Genomic DNA, 19715 nt, shown 5'->3' with positions numbered 1-19715 from the left:
TTTATTCCTGTCAAAGATTGTATTGGGCTTGCTCTTTGTGAAATGTTTACATACTACCTGATAGATTGTAAAAAGATGGGAATCAATGAAGCAAAAAAGCTATGGTGTTTGCAAATTTGGAATATGTATTTATTTATGTAAATTATATGCAAAACTGTGTTTTATGCTTTTTATGCTTTTAAGTGCATTTTAATTCTGACTCTGTATTAGTTTTATGTCATATTTTATTCCAGTATTTGTGATTTGTTTCAAATATTGTATCGGATATGTTCTTTGTGAAAAGTTTTCATACTACCTGATTGTAAAAAGATAAAGTTAAAAAGCTATGGTGTTTGCATTTGACATATGTATTTATTTATGCAAATTATATGCAAAACTGTGTTTTATGCTTTTTATGCTTTTATGCGCTTTTTAAATCTGACCTTGTATTTGTTCTATGTCATATTTTATTCAAGTCTTTGTGATTTGTTTGTAATTTATGATGTATGTCTGATTTAAATAAAGCTTGTTTGAAAACGGATCTGTTCTTATCAGTTTAATATCTGATACGTCCCCTATCTGGGGACCATATATTAAATGGATTTTTAGAACAGGGAGATGGAAAAAGAGCTTGCTCTGTCCACTCCACGCATTGACCTGGTATTGCAGTATCTCCAGGACCGGTGCACCCCTTCTTTAATGCAGTTTCTAAAATCAGAAAGAATTGAATTCAATGTTTTTTGTTCATTTTGCTTGTTTGTCGGATTTTGGGATGGACTCTTTGGCTTTGCTTTTCTTCTCCTCATTGGATTTTTCATGTTCAAAGTTGCAGAAGCCAGATTACAAGCTCATTTTGGTTCAACTTCAGCAACTGTGCATTGCATTGCCATGTAATGTGATGCAATGCTATCTTTCTAGCTCTCCCTTTTTACTTCCTTTTGGATAAACAGACATATTAGGCAAGCATTTTGGAGCTTTCACCTAAATAACTACAGGTGGTGAGATAAGCTGCACAATATAATTGACCTTTCAGTATATTGTTGCACACACACCATCTATTTAGCAAATGCCCTTGTTATCAACAGCAGCCTTTTAAACTCACCTGAGCTAACAGGTATGTGCGCTGGTTACTCTGCTGCGCTTAAAATTTCTTTTTTGGTTTGCTACAATGCCTTTTCTGAAACGTTGTCTCCTTCTGCTGGAACACTGACTTCTTTCATTTAATGCCTGCAGACTATAAAAGAGAACCCAACCCAAAAAGTTTGGTTGATTAGTCTGTGGCATTCTGTTAAACTGTTGCTTATGGCGGTCTCTGTGAGCTTCTCAGCGACATTCAGCCAGCCAGGTATCCTGCCTGCAGTAGATGGAATGTGGCAATGGAACGCTGGCTGCGCGTGTCATAATAGGCTCTGAGCCTTTATATACCTGTGCACAGCAGCAGCCACCTTCAGTCTGCTGCTGGACAGCCAGCAGCAGCAGCAGGAGAGGTATGTAATCAGGAGCCCTCCTGCTAAGGGTAGACAGCTGCTCGTTCCACCCCACCCCCCGCCTTAATTGGTTCTCCTCCCTTCCAACGGTGTTGAGGCGGGTGGGAACAGCAGGGGGTGAAGGTGCTGTGTTTAAAGAGGTGGAGTTATGCAGATCTAAAACGCGTGGATTGCAGCAGCAGCAAGCCGAAAAGTGCAGGCATGTAAGGGATCTAGAGGTTGACAACATGTCTTCTTAACGGGAGTCCAGGAGCTCATCTCCACAAATGGACTTTTCAGGATCCTTGGGTGGCTCCGTAGTTTGAAACCAATTCTGGTTATCGCTTCTCGGCCTTTTGGCTAAGATCAAGTGTAGTATCTGTTCTTATCAGTTTAATATCTGATACGTCCCCTATCTGGGGACCATATATTAAATGGATTTTTAGAACAGGGAGATGGAAAAAGAGCTTGCTCTGTCCACTCCACGCATTGACCTGGTATTGCAGTATCTCCAGGACCGGTGCACCCCTTCTTTAATGCAGTTTCTAAAATCAGAAAGAATTGAATTCAATGTTTTTTGTTCATTTTGCTTGTTTGTCGGATTTTGGGATGGACTCTTTGGCTTTGCTTTTCTTCTCCTCATTGGATTTTTCATGTTCAAAGTTGCAGAAGCCAGATTACAAGGTCATTTTGGTTCAACTTCAGCAACTGTGCATTGCATTGCCATGTAATGTGATGCAATGCTATCTTTCTAGCTCTCCCTTTTTACTTCCTTTTGGATAAACAGACATATTAGGCAAGCATTTTGGAGCTTTCACCTAAATAACTACAGGTGGTGAGATAAGCTGCACAATATAATTGACCTTTCAGTATATTGTTGCACACACACCATCTATTTAGCAAATGCCCTTGTTATCAACAGCAGCCTTTTAAACTCACCTGAGCTAACAGGTATGTGCGCTGGTTACTCTGCTGCGCTTAAAATTTCTTTTTTGGTTTGCTACAATGCCTTTTCTGAAACGTTGTCTCCTTCTGCTGGAACACTGACTTCTTTCATTTAATGCCTGCAGACTATAAAAGAGAACCCAACCCAAAAAGTTTGGTTGATTAGTCTGTGGCATTCTGTTAAACTGTTGCTTATGGCGGTCTCTGTGAGCTTCTCAGCGACATTCAGCCAGCCAGGTATCCTGCCTGCAGTAGATGGAATGTGGCAATGGAACGCTGGCTGCGCGTGTCATAATAGGCTCTGAGCCTTTATATACCTGTGCACAGCAGCAGCCACCTTCAGTCTGCTGCTGGACAGCCAGCAGCAGCAGCAGCAGGAGAGGTATGTAATCAGGAGCCCTCCTGCTAAGGGTAGACAGCTGCTCGTTCCACCCCACCCCCCGCCTTAATTGGTTCTCCTCCCTTCCAACGGTGTTGAGGCGGGTGGGAACAGCAGGGGGTGAAGGTGCTGTGTTTAAAGAGGTGGAGTTATGCAGATCTAAAATGCGTGGATTGCAGCAGCAGCAAGCCGAAAAGTGCAGGCATGTAAGGGATCTAGAGGTTGACAACATGTCTTCTTAACGGGAGTCCAGGAGCTCATCTCCACAAATGGACTTTTCAGGATCCTTGGGTGGCTCCGTAGTTTGAAACCAATTCTGGTTATCGCTTCTCGGCCTTTTGGCTAAGATCAAGTGTAGTATCTTTTGAAAAGGCGGTTTTGGATGTTGGCCGCCCTAGTAGATTGATACATTATGCACACTGGGGTTTAGGCGCTTGTTAGTACGCCAGGTGGCTAATATAGTCATCTGGTGGAAAGCATGGCCCCCCAGGATCGACGCCATTGGGCCGGGGAAGATCGAAAGCCCGAAGTGTGAAGTGCCCCAGGAGTGGTGACCCTGGGGTGCCTTAACTCACTGGGATTGGGAACCCCACTTGAGTTTATGGCACATTTGCACAAGCACTTCAAATTTTCTTTCTTCGCACACACCCTTATTCCGGGCCTTCTGGCCTTAGGATGGGGAATTTTTCAATTCCCGGTCGAAGGTCCGGGCAGTATTATACTGTGAAACCTTCACTATTTATTTAATTTCTTTGTCACTGTGTGTCCACTTATTCACGTGTGTCACGTCCTACTAGGATTTTGTCGGGATGCGGTTCCCTTACGGGTTCCTCTCTTGGCAGGTCTAGGGGGGGAGTGTGTGGCCATCAGGTTCCGCTCCCCCCTGAACCCCCCTGGCTCTCCTCTTTCGGGAGGAGAGCGTTGTTGGCTCCCCTCTTCCGGGAGGGGAGCACAGTCTTTGGCTCCCAGTGCCTTGCTCGGGTGAGAACTCGGGCAGGTGCTGGGGGTAAGATTGGGTCGCCTCTGGCTTCGGCTGGAGGTGGCTTTTTGTCCCTGTTCCTCGCTGTGGCCTTTTGGCTCGGAGGGACGGGGAATGGTTTGGGGGACCCTTCTCCTTTTGGAGAGGGTTTCAAGAAGACCAGCATCCTAGTGCACTTTTTTTGTGGCACTTGTCACTTTTTTAAGCGCACTCGGGTTTTGTACACGAATTCGGGCTAAAAAAAAAAAAAAAAAAAAAAAAAAAAATCTGTTCTTATCAGTTTAATATCTGATACGTCCCCTATCTGGGGACCATATATTAAATGGATTTTTAGAACAGGGAGATGGAAAAAGAGCTTGCTCTGTCCACTCCACGCATTGACCTGGTATTGCAGTATCTCCAGGACCGGTGCACCCCTTCTTTAATGCAGTTTCTAAAATCAGAAAGAATTGAATTCAATGTTTTTTGTTCATTTTGCTTGTTTGTCGGATTTTGGGATGGACTCTTTGGCTTTGCTTTTCTTCTCCTCATTGGATTTTTCATGTTCAAAGTTGCAGAAGCCAGATTACAAGCTCATTTTGGTTCAACTTCAGCAACTGTGCATTGCATTGCCATGTAATGTGATGCAATGCTATCTTTCTAGCTCTCCCTTTTTACTTCCTTTTGGATAAACAGACATATTAGGCAAGCATTTTGGAGCTTTCACCTAAATAACTACAGGTGGTGAGATAAGCTGCACAATATAATTGACCTTTCAGTATATTGTTGCACACACACCATCTATTTAGCAAATGCCCTTGTTATCAACAGCAGCCTTTTAAACTCACCTGAGCTAACAGGTATGTGCGCTGGTTACTCTGCTGCGCTTAAAATTTCTTTTTTGGTTTGCTACAATGCCTTTTCTGAAACGTTGTCTCCTTCTGCTGGAACACTGACTTCTTTCATTTAATGCCTGCAGACTATAAAAGAGAACCCAACCCAAAAAGTTTGGTTGATTAGTCTGTGGCATTCTGTTAAACTGTTGCTTATGGCGGTCTCTGTGAGCTTCTCAGCGACATTCAGCCAGCCAGGTATCCTGCCTGCAGTAGATGGAATGTGGCAATGGAACGCTGGCTGCGCGTGTCATAATAGGCTCTGAGCCTTTATATACCTGTGCACAGCAGCAGCCACCTTCAGTCTGCTGCTGGACAGCCAGCAGCAGCAGCAGCAGGAGAGGTATGTAATCAGGAGCCCTCCTGCTAAGGGTAGACAGCTGCTCGTTCCACCCCACCCCCCGCCTTAATTGGTTCTCCTCCCTTCCAACGGTGTTGAGGCGGGTGGGAACAGCAGGGGGTGAAGGTGCTGTGTTTAAAGAGGTAGAGTTATGCAGATCTAAAACGCGTGGATTGCAGCAGCAGCAAGCCGTAAAGTGCAGGCATGTAAGGGATCTAGAGGTTGACAACATGTCTTCTTAACGGGAGTCCAGGAGCTCATCTCCACAAATGGACTTTTCAGGATCCTTGGGTGGCTCCGTAGTTTGAAACCAATTCTGGTTATCGCTTCTCGGCCTTTTGGCTAAGATCAAGTGTAGTATCTGTTCTTATCAGTTTAATATCTGATACGTCCCCTATCTGGGGACCATATATTAAATGATTGATGTATGATTGTTCAGAGCAAATTCGGCAAGTGGCAGAAACTCAGACCACCCCTCTTGATTGTCTGCCACAAAACAACGCAAGAACTGCTCAACATCCTGGTTTTTCCTTTCTGTCTGGCCATTAGATTCAGGATGATATCCGGACGAAAACGACAAATGAATTCCCAACCTGTCACAAAAGGCACGCCAAAAACGAGCCACGAACTGAGGACCCCTATCAGAAACAATGTCAGTAGGAACGCCATGAAGTCTGACAATTTCCTTGACAAAGGCCTTAGCGAGAGTTTTAGCGCAGGGCAGTTTGACGAAGGGAACCAAGTGACACATCTTGCTAAAACGGTCCACGACCACCCAGATGACAGTAAAACCCTCAGAGGGGGGAAGGTCAGTTATAAAGTCCATAGCCAAATGTGTCCAAGGAGCACTGGGGACCTCCAAAGGACAAAGTAACCCCGCAGCAGGAGTATGTGAGGACTTAGATCTAGCACATATAGTACATTGGCGCACCCACTTAATGACTTCCTTCTGCCATCCAGGCCACCAAAAACTGCGACCCACCAGTCTCTTGGTCTCAGAGATTCCGGGATGACCTGCCAACCGAGATTCGTGACACTCAACAAACAAATCTCTCCTAAAGGTCCCAGGCACAAACAACCTCCCATGAGGAGTGTTAGATGGGGCATTCTCCTGAGCTTTAAGAATCTCATCTTCCAAAACGGAGTCTAAAGCAGCTATCACAACACCTTCTTGTAAAATGTTTTCCTCTTTCTCAGCACCGACTATGGGAGAAAAACTGCGAGACAAGGCATCCGCCTTAACATTCTTAGTACCAGGGATGTAAGTAACGGAGAAATTAAACCGCGAGAAAAACAGTGCCCACCTAGCCTGACGGGCATTCAGGCGCTTGGCAGCATCAAGATATATCAGATTTTTATGATCCGTAAGAACCTGAACGGGAAATTCCGCACCTTCCAAGAAGTGGCGCCAGTGTTCAAATGCGAGTTTAATAGCCAATAATTCCCGATTACCAATATCGTAATTCAATTCAGTCTCCGAAAATTTTTTTTGAAAAAAAGGCACAGGGATGTAATCCATCCCCGTTATCCTGAGACAATACTGCGCCAACCCCCACAGAGGAAGCATCAACCTCAACCAAAAACGGCCTAGTAACATCAGGCTGCATAAGGATGGGAGCAGAGGTGAACCTCTCCTTGAGATACACAAAAGCTTCAATGGCCTCAGAAGACCACTGAACCGCATCAGCACCTTTCCTGGTGAGATCAGTCAGAGGTTTGACAATACTAGAAAAATTTTTTATGAATTTTCTATAGTAATTGGCGAAACCCAAAAACCTCTGTATCGATTTCAAACCAATAGGCCTAGGCCATTCCTGCACAGCCTGAACCTTAACCGGATCCATCTCAAAACCTTTGCTGGAGATAATGTAGCCCAAAAAACTAATTCTCTGTACAGCGAACTCACATTTCTCCAGCTTAGCAAAAAGCGAATTGTCCATTAATAACTGTAATACCTCACGCACGCTCCGCCAATGAGACTCCAGATCTGGCGAATAAATCAAAATGTCATCCAAATACACAACCACATTTTTACCGATCAAAGGTCTAAGGATGTCATTAATCAGATTCTGAAAAAATGCAGGAGCATTAGTAAGACCAAAAGGCATAACCAGATTCTCAAAATGACCCACAGGAGTGTTAAAAGCAGTCTTCCATTCATCACCCTCCTTCATGCGCAACAGATTGTATGCCCCCTTAAGGTCAATTTTAGAGAACCACTTGGCCCCCAATAACTGGTTAAACAGATCAGGAATCAATGGCAGTGGGTAAGGATTGCGTACCGTAATTTTGTTAATCTCACGAAAATCCAGACAAGGACGTAAACCGCCGTCCTTTTTTTTTACAAAAAAAAATCCAACCGCCACAGGAGACTTAGAGGGCCTAATGTGACCGGCGGCCAAACTTGTCTGTATGTATTCCTCCAAAGCCTTCCTCTCAGGAATAGTAAGGTTAAATAAACGACTTTTAGGAAGAATCGCTCCAGGGACAAATTCAATAGAACAATCATAGTCTCTATGGGGAGGCAAAACCTGCGATTCTTTCTCAGAAAAAACTCTCCAAAAATCCTGAATAGGAACAGGCAATTCTCCCCTATCCAAAGCTGCAATACGCCCGTTACAACACTTGTCATAACATTTATGGCTCCAGGATTTAATTTCACTGGTAGACCAATCCAGTACAGGATTGTGAAATTTTAACCAGGGCAAACCCAATATTACTGGAGAAGGCAAGTTATTCAACACTACCAAATCCAATTTCTCATGGTGAACACCATTAATAGTGAGAGGAAATTCACAGACCTTGAGAGTAATATTCTTCAAAGGGGAGCCATCCACAGAAACCACAGCAATGGGGGATGATAAAGGTTCAGGTTTTAAATTGAGTTTTTCCACGAATCTCCCATCAATTACATTCAGTGTAGACCCGCAATCAACAAACACCCGAAATTCCATTAATTTTTCCTGAGCAATCGTGGAAGCAGCTAAAAATATACCCTTGGAATTTAAACAGGCAATACGGGCGTGACTGACCATTTTTTTTTCTTTCTTCATACGAAGCTCACAGCCTTTAATCAAATGACCAGATTTTCCGCAATAGAAACACAAGCCTTCCGAAAAACGACGGTCTTTTTCTTGAGAGCGAGGTGCCACCGATCCAATCTCCATCGGTTCACCACTGTTAGTACACACATTATCATAACCAGAAACTGACATAGCAGAGGATTTGCTCTCATTAACCCTAGCACGCAGTCTTCTATCCACCCGTATAGCTAATTGCATAGCCTGTTGCAAATCCTCAGGTGTAGGATAAGCAATTAGCAGGTCTTTAACCCTTTCACTGAGCCCAGCAAGAAATAGACTTTTCAGAGCAGAATCGTTCCACCCTGTTTGAGTGGACCAACGACGAAAATGAGTACAATATTTTTCCACATTACCTGATCCTTGTTTTAAACGTCTCAACTCAGTCTCAGCTGATGCCACACGGTCAGGATCATCATATAATAATCCTAAAGCAGAAAAAAAACTATCCACTGATCTGAAGCATGTATCACTAGGTTGCAAAGAAAAGGCCCACTCCTGAGGCTCTTTGCGCAAAAGTGACATTATGAACCCTACGCGCTGGGATTCATCCCCAGAGGACTTGGGTCTCAAACGAAAATACAATAAGCAAGCATTTTTAAATGAAAAAAATTCTCGATGTTCACCAAAAAATAAATCCGGCAAACATACCTTAGGCTCCAAGAAATATGCTCCAGGACAGTTACTCACGTGCTGACGGAGTTCGGCCACTTCCAGAGAGAGTCCCTGCAGGTGTTTAGCCAAATCCTGAACCGACACCATGATGGAACAAAAAAAAAAAATCTTTCCTTAGAGAATTTGCAGGCTGGACTTACTGTTATGTTCTGCTACCAAAGCTAAGGAAAGAGAGGAGATCTGTCCCTACTATAGGACTCAGCTGAATCCCTACGATGTAACAGGGAACCTGATCCTGCGATCAGACCTGCTAAAGTCCTAATCTAGTCTGTACGGAGACCTATAGATGTGGGGAGGGAATCCCTACAAGTACTAAGGACTGGGAGGAATATGGGACACCTCCTAACAGAAATAGTAGCAGACAGACGAACAAACAAAATAGATAGAACATAGAGGTCCGTAGACCAAGCAAACTAACAGAGCTAGATACAGAGCACAGGCTAGCTAGAAAGTAGATATACAATGAAGTCCAGCAAAGCCAGAAGGGCGGAGCAGGATTAAATAGGCCAACAAGGTCATGTGACCAGCAAAGGAAAAAAAACCTAACAGCAAGGTTCTAACACTATCACCAGGTCAGCAGGTGCAAAGAGAGACAGTAACCAAGCTAGGCCTAGCTTCAGGCAGGTCAGAAGCTTAGAGAATAAAGCAACGGATCAGGAGGCCCTATACTCGCTCACTGGGGAGAGTCCAAAAGTGTGCCCTTCACCTGGAGTACCCTGGACCGTGCCTGCAACATCACCAGTAAAGGTACTGAAGCTTACCCCCTTGTGAGTGTCCGTCTTTCCTCCGAGACTGTCCTGCCGTCTCTCCCCTGCACCACCATCCATTACACCCCACGCTGCCCTGGAGCAAGCTCTACCTGTGGAGAGCCACACCATCCCTGCTGCCGTAACACCAGCTCCAGAGGACTGCTCCGCAGCGGCGGCTCCCTCTAGCCGCAATCCACAGGTGGCGTCACGAACACTTTCACAAATCCCCTATATCTCCCCCTTTGACTGACCGCCCTGGGTCACGGACCGGGCCAGCTACCATGATATACCCCAGCAACCAGAGGCCCGGCTGCCGAGTACCCCACGGCCCTGGGGGCGCGTCAGAACAAAGGGTAGTTATTAATGGAACACACTTAGACTGGGTCTCAGTTAACAGTGGGGTACCACAGGAGTAAGTATTGGGCCAGCTTCTTTTTAACATATTTATTAATGACCTTGTAGGGGGCATACAGAGTAGTATTTCAATATTTGCAGATGACACTAAACTCTGCAGGGTAATCAATACAGAGGAGGACAATTTTATATTACAGGAGGATCTATGTAAATTAGAAGCTTGGGCTGATAAATGGCAATTGAGCTTCAATGGGGATAAATGTAAGGTAATGCACTTGGGCAGAGGAAATAAAATGTATAATCATATGCTTAATTGTAAAACACTGGGCAAAACTGTAACTGAAAAAGACCTGGGTGTATTGGTGGACGACAAGTTCACGTTTGGTGGCCAGTGTCAGGCATCTGCTGCAAAGGCAAATAAAATAATGGGATGTATTAAAAGAGGCCTAGATGCTCATGAGGAGAACATAATTTTACCTCTATACAAGTCATTAGTGCGACCACACTTAGAATACTATGTACAGTTCTGGTCTCTGGTGAATAAGAAAGACATAGAGCGGGTGTAGAGAAGAGCGACCAAGGTTATTAGAGGACTGGGGGGTCTGCAATACCAAGACAGGTTATTACACTCGGGGTTATTTACTTTGGAAAAACAAAGGCTTAGGGGTGATCTTATTACTATGTACAAGCATATGAGGGGACAGTACAAAGACCTGTCTACTGATCCTTTTACTCTGAGGCCTGAGACAAGGGGACAAGGGGGCATCTTCTACGTCTGGAGGAAAGAAGGTTTAATCATAATCACAGACAGGGATTTTTTACTGTAAGAGCAGTGAGACTATGGAGCTATCTGCCGCATGATGTTGTAATGAGTGATTCACTACTAAAATTTAAGAAGGGCATGGACGTCTTTCTTGAAAAATATAGTATTACAGGTTATATATACTAGATTCCTTGATAGGGCGTTGATCCAGGGAACTAGTCTGATTGTCATATGGAGTCAGGAAGGAATTTTTTTCCCCAATGTGGAGCTTAGTGTTTGCCACATGTGTTTTTTTGCCTTCCTCTGGATCAACATGTTAGGTTATGGGTTGAACTAGATGGACTTAGTCTTCCTTCAACCTTAAAAACTATGTTACTATGTACAGTACAGACAAAAAGTTAAAAAGATTTTTCTGTATGTTCATGACTATGAAAATTGTACATTCACACTGATGGCATCAAAACTATGAATTAACACATGTGGAATTATATACTTAACAAAAAAGTGTGAAACAACTGAAAATATGTCTTATATTCTAGGTTCTTCAAAGTAGCCACCTTTTGCTTTGATGACTGCTTTGCACACTCTTGGCATTCTCTTGATGAGCTTCAAGAGGTAGTCACCGGAAATGGTTTTCACTTCACAGGTGTGCCCTGTCAGGTTTAATAAGTGGGATTTCTTGCCTTATAAATGGGGTTGGGACCATCAGTTGTGTTGTGCAGAAGTCAGGTGGATACACAGCTGATAGTCCTACTGAATAAACTGTTAAAATTTGTATTATGGCAAGAAAAAAGCAGCTAAGTAAAGAAAAACGAGTGGCCATCATTACTTTAAGAAATGAAGGTCAGTCAGTCCGAAAAATTGGGCAAACTTTGAAAGTGTCCCCAAGTGCAGTTGCAAAAACCATCAAGCGCAACAAAGAAACTGGCTCACATGAGGACCGCCCCAGGAAAGGAAGACCAAGAGTCACCTCTGCTTCTGAGAATAACTTTATCCGAGTCACCAGCCTCAGAAATCGCAGGTTAACAGCAGCTCAGATTAGAGACCAGGTCAATGCCACACAGAGTTCTAGCAGCAGACACATCTCTACAACAACTGTTAAAAGGAGACTTTGTGCAGTAGGACTTCATGGTAAAATAGCTGCTAGGAAACCACTGCTAAGGACAGGCAACAAGCAGAAGAGACTTGTTTGGGCTAAAGAATGCAAGGAATGGACATTCGACCAGTGGAATCTGTGCTTTGGTCTGATGAATCCAAATTTGAGATCTTTGGTTCCAACCACCGTGTCTTTGTGCGACGCAGAAAAGGTGAACGGATGGACTCTACATGCCTGGTTCCCACCATGAAGCATGGAGGAGGAGGTGTGATGGTGTGGGGGTGCTTTGCTGGTGACACTGTTGGGGATTTATTCAAAATTGAAGGCATACTGAACCAGCATGGCAACCACCACATCTTGCAGCGGCATCCTATTCCATCCGGTTTGCGTTTATTTGGACCATCATTTATTTTTCAACAGGACAATGACCCCAAACACACCTCCAGGCTCTGTAAGGGCTATTTGACCAAGAAGGAGAGTGTTGGGGTGCTACGCCAGATGACCTGGCCTCCACAGTCACCAGACCTGAACCCAATCGAGATGGTTTGGGGTGAGCTGGACCGCAGAGTGAAGGCAAAAGGGCCAACAAGTGCTAAGCATCTCTGGGAAGTCCTTCAAGATTGTTGGAAGACCATTTCCGGTGACTACCTCTTGAAGCTCATCAAGAGAATGCCAAGAGTGTGCAAAGCAGTCATCAAAGCAAAAGGTGGCTACTTTGAAGAACCTAGAATATAAGACATATTTTCAGTTGTTTCACGCTTTTTTGCTAAGTATATAATTCCACATGTGTTAATTCATAGTTTTGATGCCTTCAGTGTGAATGTACAATTTTCAGTCATGAAAATACAGAAAAATCTTGAAATGAGAAGGTGTGTCCAAACTTTTGGTCTGTACTGTAACTATGTATGGAATAATGGAGGACTCACTACTAGATATTGTGGTGTCTCTGCACAAACCACTTAGTGTAACTCCAGTCAAAGTACCTGTATCCCTGGCCTTACTAATGACTCGCTGTCAGGGTATGTGCACATGGCGTCTTTTAGACCTCAGTATATCTGCATTTTTCTTGTAGGAAAACGTTTGAATAAAGCTCTGATGGTGTTTTACCTGAAGTGTCTTTTGCGATGTCTTTGTGTTAGTTTTTTTGCAGCGGCTTCACTGCGAAATCAGTCTATATATAAAATAGTAGCAGCTTCCAAGCGGAAGCTTCTAGAAGAAAAGACCAATCACTTCTTTTAGCCACTTCATAACTTTTGAAGCCAAAAGCAGTTAAAAGAAGTGACAACAGACGGATCATATGCACAGCAAGTCCTTTTGACTTTTCAGTACATATGTTCATTCTTTTTGACGTTTGTACAACTTTTATTTTAGAATAGACATTTATCATCAATCCACCTGCTCTGTGCACAATGTTATGGAGTTCCCAGTATGCATACCATGCAAATAAGGTGAAAGCCACAGAATCAATATAATTGGTATAACATTCTTTAATGTGTATACATATATATATATATATATATATATATATATATATTATGAACAAGGTCATGTGACCTAAACGTTGGCCCATTGCACACAGACGTTTGCTGATGATTGTTGTAATAAACTTCTAACTTTCGGCTTATATTGGAGAGCCTGGTTTCCTCTCTATCTCTACTTTCCAGAGCATCTTCAAAATCCCCTCACAGAAAAGAGAGAAGGGGGTTCATCCGAAAATCGTCATGTGCAGGAGCAGGTTTCTTCTTCAGAGTCTCAATAATATCACAGAAAGAAGACCGCTATTTCATTGATCCTCATCTGAGAACTCAGTACTGGTACGATGTTTCCCAAAGCTGATGGTAAACTAAAGAAAAGACAGAACAGAAGTAAAGGTGAATTATTTTTTTTAGCATTTGAAATGAATGCAGATGTAATCTATATGTTCTCTCTTACCTGGGCTGACGTACAAGATGGACTCTTCTAGTGTCACTGCCAAACTCTTAACTTCTTCCATGAAGATTTAAGATGTTCCACTGAATTTTAGAAGGAAGCAGTGTTTGCGACACAGGGGGCAGCGAAGGTTGGAGTTGAGCCAGGTAGAGATGCAACCCTGATGGAAACAATGATTGCATGGTAGCACTGTGACTTCCTCTCCGGTCTCATAATCCGTCATGCAGATGACACACGACTCCTCCTGAGATGTTACAGTTCTTGTTGGGAGGCTCCTAATTTGCTGAGCTCGCCAAGTCTGCTGCCTTTCCTGCAGATTATATTGTGCAGGTGGTGATGGTGGCCGCATCTGTGGCGGAGGCGTCATCACTCCCATTCCCTGCTGCTGAAAGATGATGTTGAACAGACGGTTTGCCTGCAGTAATTGTACAGGAGATCCACTTGCAGCTGGAGACTCCCTGAGTCTGCGGCTGGGCAGAACGGGAAATGGCCGTCTGAATTCAAACTCAGTGACGGTGTCTGAGGATCCACTGTCATCCCTTCTGCTCTCTGATGTTTCTCTGGAGGGCTCTGCAGGGACTGGTCTAAGTGGAGAGCGGCTTCTTTCCCTGCTCTCTTGTCCTCTTTGCCGGAGAGGAGTTCTGGCTTCTCTGCCTCTCGCAGTGACAGCAGTGGCGTCTGTTCTGTGTCCACCAGTAGTAATTAGTCTTCTCTGATCCCTTTGAGAAGATCTCAATTGATGGACAATCATAGCCTGACCTATAAAGAAATAAAATGTACTATAAATATGCAAAAGTTTATAAAAAACACTTTTGAACCAAAGAGAAATAACCTGCTGTTGCTTTGGGGTTTAGGGAGAGGAGCAAAAATTGATTAATGTTTGGGCTAAATAAACCTGCTCAGTGGATCCCCTCTCTGCAGACATCACAGAGCAGGGGTGGAACCAGACTGCGACTAACACAGCCCCCAAGGACTATGAATGGGAAGGTGGAGGATGCACTGAGTGCACTGAAACCGCTTACCCCAGGGAAATCTCCTCCCAGAAAAGATCCTATAAGGTGGGAAAATTCTCTCACTTACCCTGATTTTCTGGTCGGCTCATCCAAGTCTCGTTGTCAGCAATAAGCTGATGCAGCTCCCTGGAAGTCATGGTTCAGTTTCCCGGGGCTGAGATGGTAGAGTGATAGAAAATGAGAACTAAGTTCTCTGCTGGCACGGATGTTATGGTGCCAAAATATCAATAAGAAGCTGTAGAAGTAAAGCACTAGATGTATGAAACAAACTAGCTCGCACTTCCAAAACCAAGGTAGAGTCTCAGCGAAAACTTCAACTCTGAAAATGGCGCTGATGTCACCGAGTGCATAGATTGTATAACCTCACAGCATTCTATGTCACTGTGACATCACATGTGAGACCAACAACGCGCTGTCATGACGGCCGACTGTCCAATCTGTTATATACATATTATAAAATGTTATATTATTATATATTATAATACACATTGTTAAAAAATATATATTATTACTAACCATCTAACACTCTTAAGGTGTGTATATGTGTCTAAAGCATAGGATATATATATATACATCTTATGAATATCAGATGCCTTGGAATAATAATCCTATACTCACCTTTCAGACCCCCAGTACTGCTGCTGTCAGTGTCCCCGCCGACCTCCGGGCTTCTCTTTCCCGCAGGGGCCATTGTGTGACCACTGCAGCTAATCAGTTAATACATATTTCCCATTCATATGTTTCATGTTGATGTAAATTAAACACTTTTAGAAAAGAAAACAGATAAATAAGATTTTCAGAATACGGCATGTACTAAGGTGGATACTCATGGTATGATATGCAGAGAGAGGAATACTGGGAGGGCACAGAACATGTTAGTCCACCTGCTTAACCCTCAGGATAATTCTTATCAGGTCATATAGGGGTGTACATAGAAATCCACAGACCCCATAGCAAAGATCCGAAATGGGACCTCTTATTGGCCCCTGGCTGCCATTAAGCAACCCAGTGATGGTCACAGAGACCCCCTGTCTAGCTGCTTAGATACCATAGTTGCTGGTCACTATGGAAGCTAAGGGGTTAAACTGATGTAATCAGAGCTAGCTTGAATTGCAGCAATTACGATTGGCTGTCTGCTGTGTAAAACAGCCGGCACCCACTGGGTATGGAGTGGGCTCAGCATGTGAGTTTGCCCCTTATACACCATCATAACTTATAATGTACATATACGATATAAGCAGGGGATGGGGCTATTCGGCACTAGGCTCCTCCTGTTCATGGGCTCCATAGCGGTCATGTGGCCTGCCAAAATTGGGTGTATGCTACTGAGGTCATACATATAATATGGAAAAAAATATCATACAAGGTAAATAATTGAAATTCATATCAGAAATAGTCCAGTTCTTTAGTGCCCATTCACATTAAAGGAAAATCATCTGAATTGACTGAATTTTGTGGGACAGGCCCATTATCCTCCCATGGAAAGCACATGCATGCTCGACTGAATCAGGCATACATGAGTATAGGAGCAGAGAGGGAGAGAAGAGAGGAAGGGAGAAGACGGTGATTGGTGAGTATCTTAATCTGCCTACATCACATAGATATTTAGGATGGATTAGGGAAACGTTAGCTTGGAGCGCTTCTTTCTCCAATAAGTTTTATTGATTTTTATAAACAAAGAAAAATATACAAACAATGAACAGAGAACGCAAAAGCGTAGGCAAATTATAGATGAAAGTTACCATAACATTGAGTGATGAAAATATCCAGCATGTGAAAAAGTGGAAATAATAGGAGGGGTATAGATGCGGAGAAGGTTGGGACTGCTTGCCTCCCATGTAGACAGATTTTGATAAGGCATATGGGGCTCTATTACCCTAATCGAGATCTCAAGTAGGGGAATGACACCTTTGCTCTCACCCAGGTTCACCTGTCATGGCAGGTGTTGGTGTAACACAGAGGGAAAAGGGAAAGGGAGCCCAGACACTAGGGAAAGGGGGAAGTGGAGACCTCATAGTCTGGTCTAGCGTCACCCTGTCTCAACTACCGTCCCTATAATGCCTCTTCAGCAATCGCCGCACGCGTGCCTTGCCCTACTTTCCCTGGCGTATGGCTATGGCTAGGGATGGAAGGAGATGAGCATTAGTGAACCTCCAGTAAACACTATAGACAACAAGGGAAGACAAAACAGGGGGAAATTGCTTAGCTTTAGATGACTCCAAATATGCCCACGGCCTCAAACTCCAGAGAGGACAAAGAACTGCTCCTGCTAAGCCTCACAAGTAGAAATGAATATAGCCAGCGACTCCCTCTCAGACACACCAGGTATATATACACCCAGGCCAGAGAGATAATTAGCAAGAGAGAGGTAGCCGCTCAGTTGTAAAGACAGCCTCTTATTTAAGAAGCTGTCTGCAATGCCAAACGTAGAGATCTCCTGCAACCCACTGCAGGGCGACAGTCTGTCACCTCTGACACACTCGTGACATCACCAGAGGGAAACAGTTGATAACATAATTGGGAGAATAGGGGAACAGGAGGTAGGATTGATGTACTCAGACTGAAGAGTCCACCTGGCGAAACCAAATTTAGCAAAAACATTTTCAAACTGCATCCATCTGTGAGATTAATTTGATAAGTATTGGATTACTGCTATGCAAGAGCTAGGTGTGAGAACCTGTCTAGTTCAGATTTATGCAAAAAAACACTGCACAGCTGTTTAAAGTGGTGCACAGATTTATGTGAATGATAAAAATGGTAGAAATGTTTCTTAAAGGGAACTGTCACCCCCTGCGAGATTTCAGACCTCTAATATGGGCATACAATCTATTCATACCTGTATGGCCCATAGTAGAGTTCTGAATGCAGAGAAATGTAGTATTATAAAATCTGTTTTCACATGCTTGGCGTCCCCCGGAAGGGAAGAAATCCCTGCCTATATCTTTAGTTAGCCCAGAAATCCCCGCCTATCTGCTTATTTAGCATGTTCCCCCATCCCCTGCGCGTCACAGGGCCCTGTGACGTGCACTGGTGTAACTCATTTCCCGCGCATGCGCAATGCGACGCTCACATCAGGAGCATTTTGTTTCTCCCGGCCCCGTTTGTCTCTGCACTATTCCATAGTGTTCTAAATATGGACACACAGACCAAATACTGATGTCACACTGATCCAAAATGCTGATGACACTGGAACTATTATTGTCCACTTAAACGTTTAAACATGGACTTGTGAATGAAAAATATCAGATAATATAGCTGAGAGTTTCTCATTAATCATATACCAAGAAATCTGTCCTTTTCACTTCCTAGAAATCAGGTACTGGTTTTCTCCAGGCTAAGGCATCTGTGTTGGTTAGTGATGAGCGAGCATACTCGCAAGTACTCGGTACTCGCCTGAGCATCTCAGTACTCGAGATGCTCGAAGCTCGCCGAGTACTTCCGGGATGCTCGGGCGGATGCTGGGGTCTCCTCCCTGCATGTTTGGCGCTCTTTAGAGTGCCATTCAACATGCAGGAATTGTCTGCCACACACTGCAATGCTGCAGCCATGTTAGTTGTGGCATTACAGTGATTGGCTGGCCGCACAGCATCATCAGGTCTATACCAGACCTAGCGCCGCCGTGCTCATCAGTCTACTCTGCAATCAGATAGTGTAGGGAGAGGTGCTGCTGAGCTAGGGAGAGATTTGGCTGTTTATTAGTTAGTGTAGGTATTCCACAAGATTCTCTACACATATTCATCTGAACTAACAGTCCTTCTGAGGACTAATCCAGCTGCAGAGATACCAGTGCTAGGCAGGCAGGCAGGGTATATAGCAGACTGCAGTCCATATAGCAAGAGGATCCATTTCAGTTCTGTCTGCTGGTGCTTTTACAGATATTATATTTGTAGAAATAGCCCCACGTATCAGGGGCCAGGAATATTTTCTTTTTATTTTTATCTGATTGTTTGCTTAAGGCTGTGTGCCCACGATGCGTTTATTAAGTGTTTCCGCAGGGCAAAAATGCTGCAGAAATGCTTAAAAAACGCATGGTAGAAGGCCTGCCATGTTGCCTAATGATAATTTGCATGTGCTTTGCACATGCTGCGGAAATTTCAGCTGCGGATTATCATTGCGGAAAAAAACGCAGCACTACCAATTATTTTGCGGAAGCTCTGCATTTTCGCTGCCATTGACTTGCATTGGAACACTTGGATTCCGCATCACTGGATCTGTACATGCGGAATCCAAGAGTTTCAATGTGCGGATGGTACCCGGGTCTGGATGAGAGGAGACTCTCCTCCGGACCCGGGTACCATACAAACTGTAAAAAAAAAGAATAAAATAAAAAATAAATATGATGCTTACCTTCTGATGGCCCCCGGTGTGCTTGTCTTCGCTTGCCGGCAGATAGCGGTGGACGGAAGGACCTGCGCTGACGTCATTTAGTCATGTGACGGCAGGTCCTTCAGTGTACCGCGAGCTGCCGACAAGCCAGGACGGAGCGAATAAAGACTGCGCGGGCCATCAGAAGGTAAGCATATATTTATTTTTTAATTTTTTACCATTCTTTAAGGTCACACTATATAAATCCATGACGTTTGCCTGGATTTATATAGTGTGACCAAGTTGTCAAGCACTTTCCAAGTGATGCTAAAATCGCTTGGAAAGCGCTTGTCTACCCGCATGCGGAAATGCATGTGAAGAACGCTTCACATCCGGTTGTCCCTGGCAGGAAAAACGCATGCACAATCCGCATGCTTTTTTTCTGCCAGGGAGATGCAGAAATGCTCAGGAAAAAATCCAGAGCATTTCTGTATCATGGGCACATAGCCTAAAAACCATGCCAGAGAACACAGTTTTTCTTCGCCATTTGCTTGTTGGAACTGCATAATACAGCCAGGTCCTTTCCATATTACAGCGCTAAAAATCCATCTATTGAAAACTGTGGTTTGCCCGTCACACGGATCACATATAATTGCCCTCAACAAAGCAGTTACTGGGAAAGTCCACCTAACCACGGACACGTGGACAAGTGCTTGTGGGCAGGGACGATACATCTCTCTGACGGCACACTGGGTTAACATAGTGGAAGTCGGGACCCAGTCGGACCTTGG

General features: G+C 44.0%; 2 non-coding genes and 3 pseudogenes across 2 annotated transcripts; all 5 read left to right on the top strand.

The window, feature by feature from the left end:
- The first annotated feature begins 500 nt into the window (after positions 1 to 500).
- LOC141233418 (U2 spliceosomal RNA) lies at positions 501 to 673 on the top strand (annotated as a pseudogene).
- Positions 674 to 1785: 1112 nt separating this feature from the next.
- Positions 1786 to 1976, top strand: LOC141233402 (U2 spliceosomal RNA). Its single transcript, XR_012299502.1, has one exon. It is a non-coding gene; the product is annotated as a U2 spliceosomal RNA (small nuclear RNA).
- Positions 1977 to 3091: 1115 nt separating this feature from the next.
- On the top strand, positions 3092 to 3183 carry LOC141233425 (U2 spliceosomal RNA; annotated as a pseudogene).
- A 760-nt stretch (positions 3184 to 3943) lies between these two features.
- LOC141233421 (U2 spliceosomal RNA) lies at positions 3944 to 4167 on the top strand (annotated as a pseudogene).
- A 1115-nt stretch (positions 4168 to 5282) lies between these two features.
- Positions 5283 to 5474, top strand: LOC141233420 (U2 spliceosomal RNA). Its single transcript, XR_012299519.1, has one exon. It is a non-coding gene; the product is annotated as a U2 spliceosomal RNA (small nuclear RNA).
- The last annotated feature ends 14241 nt before the right edge of the window (positions 5475 to 19715 follow it).

Source organism: Phyllobates terribilis, unplaced genomic scaffold, assembly GCF_046119375.1.
Source record: "Phyllobates terribilis strain yellow unplaced genomic scaffold, ASM4611937v1 Scaffold_587__1_contigs__length_1013667, whole genome shotgun sequence".
Taxonomy (NCBI): Eukaryota; Metazoa; Chordata; class Amphibia; order Anura; family Dendrobatidae; genus Phyllobates; species Phyllobates terribilis.
Note: the sequence above shows the minus strand (reverse complement) of the source record. Positions and strands in the feature narration are given on the sequence as shown.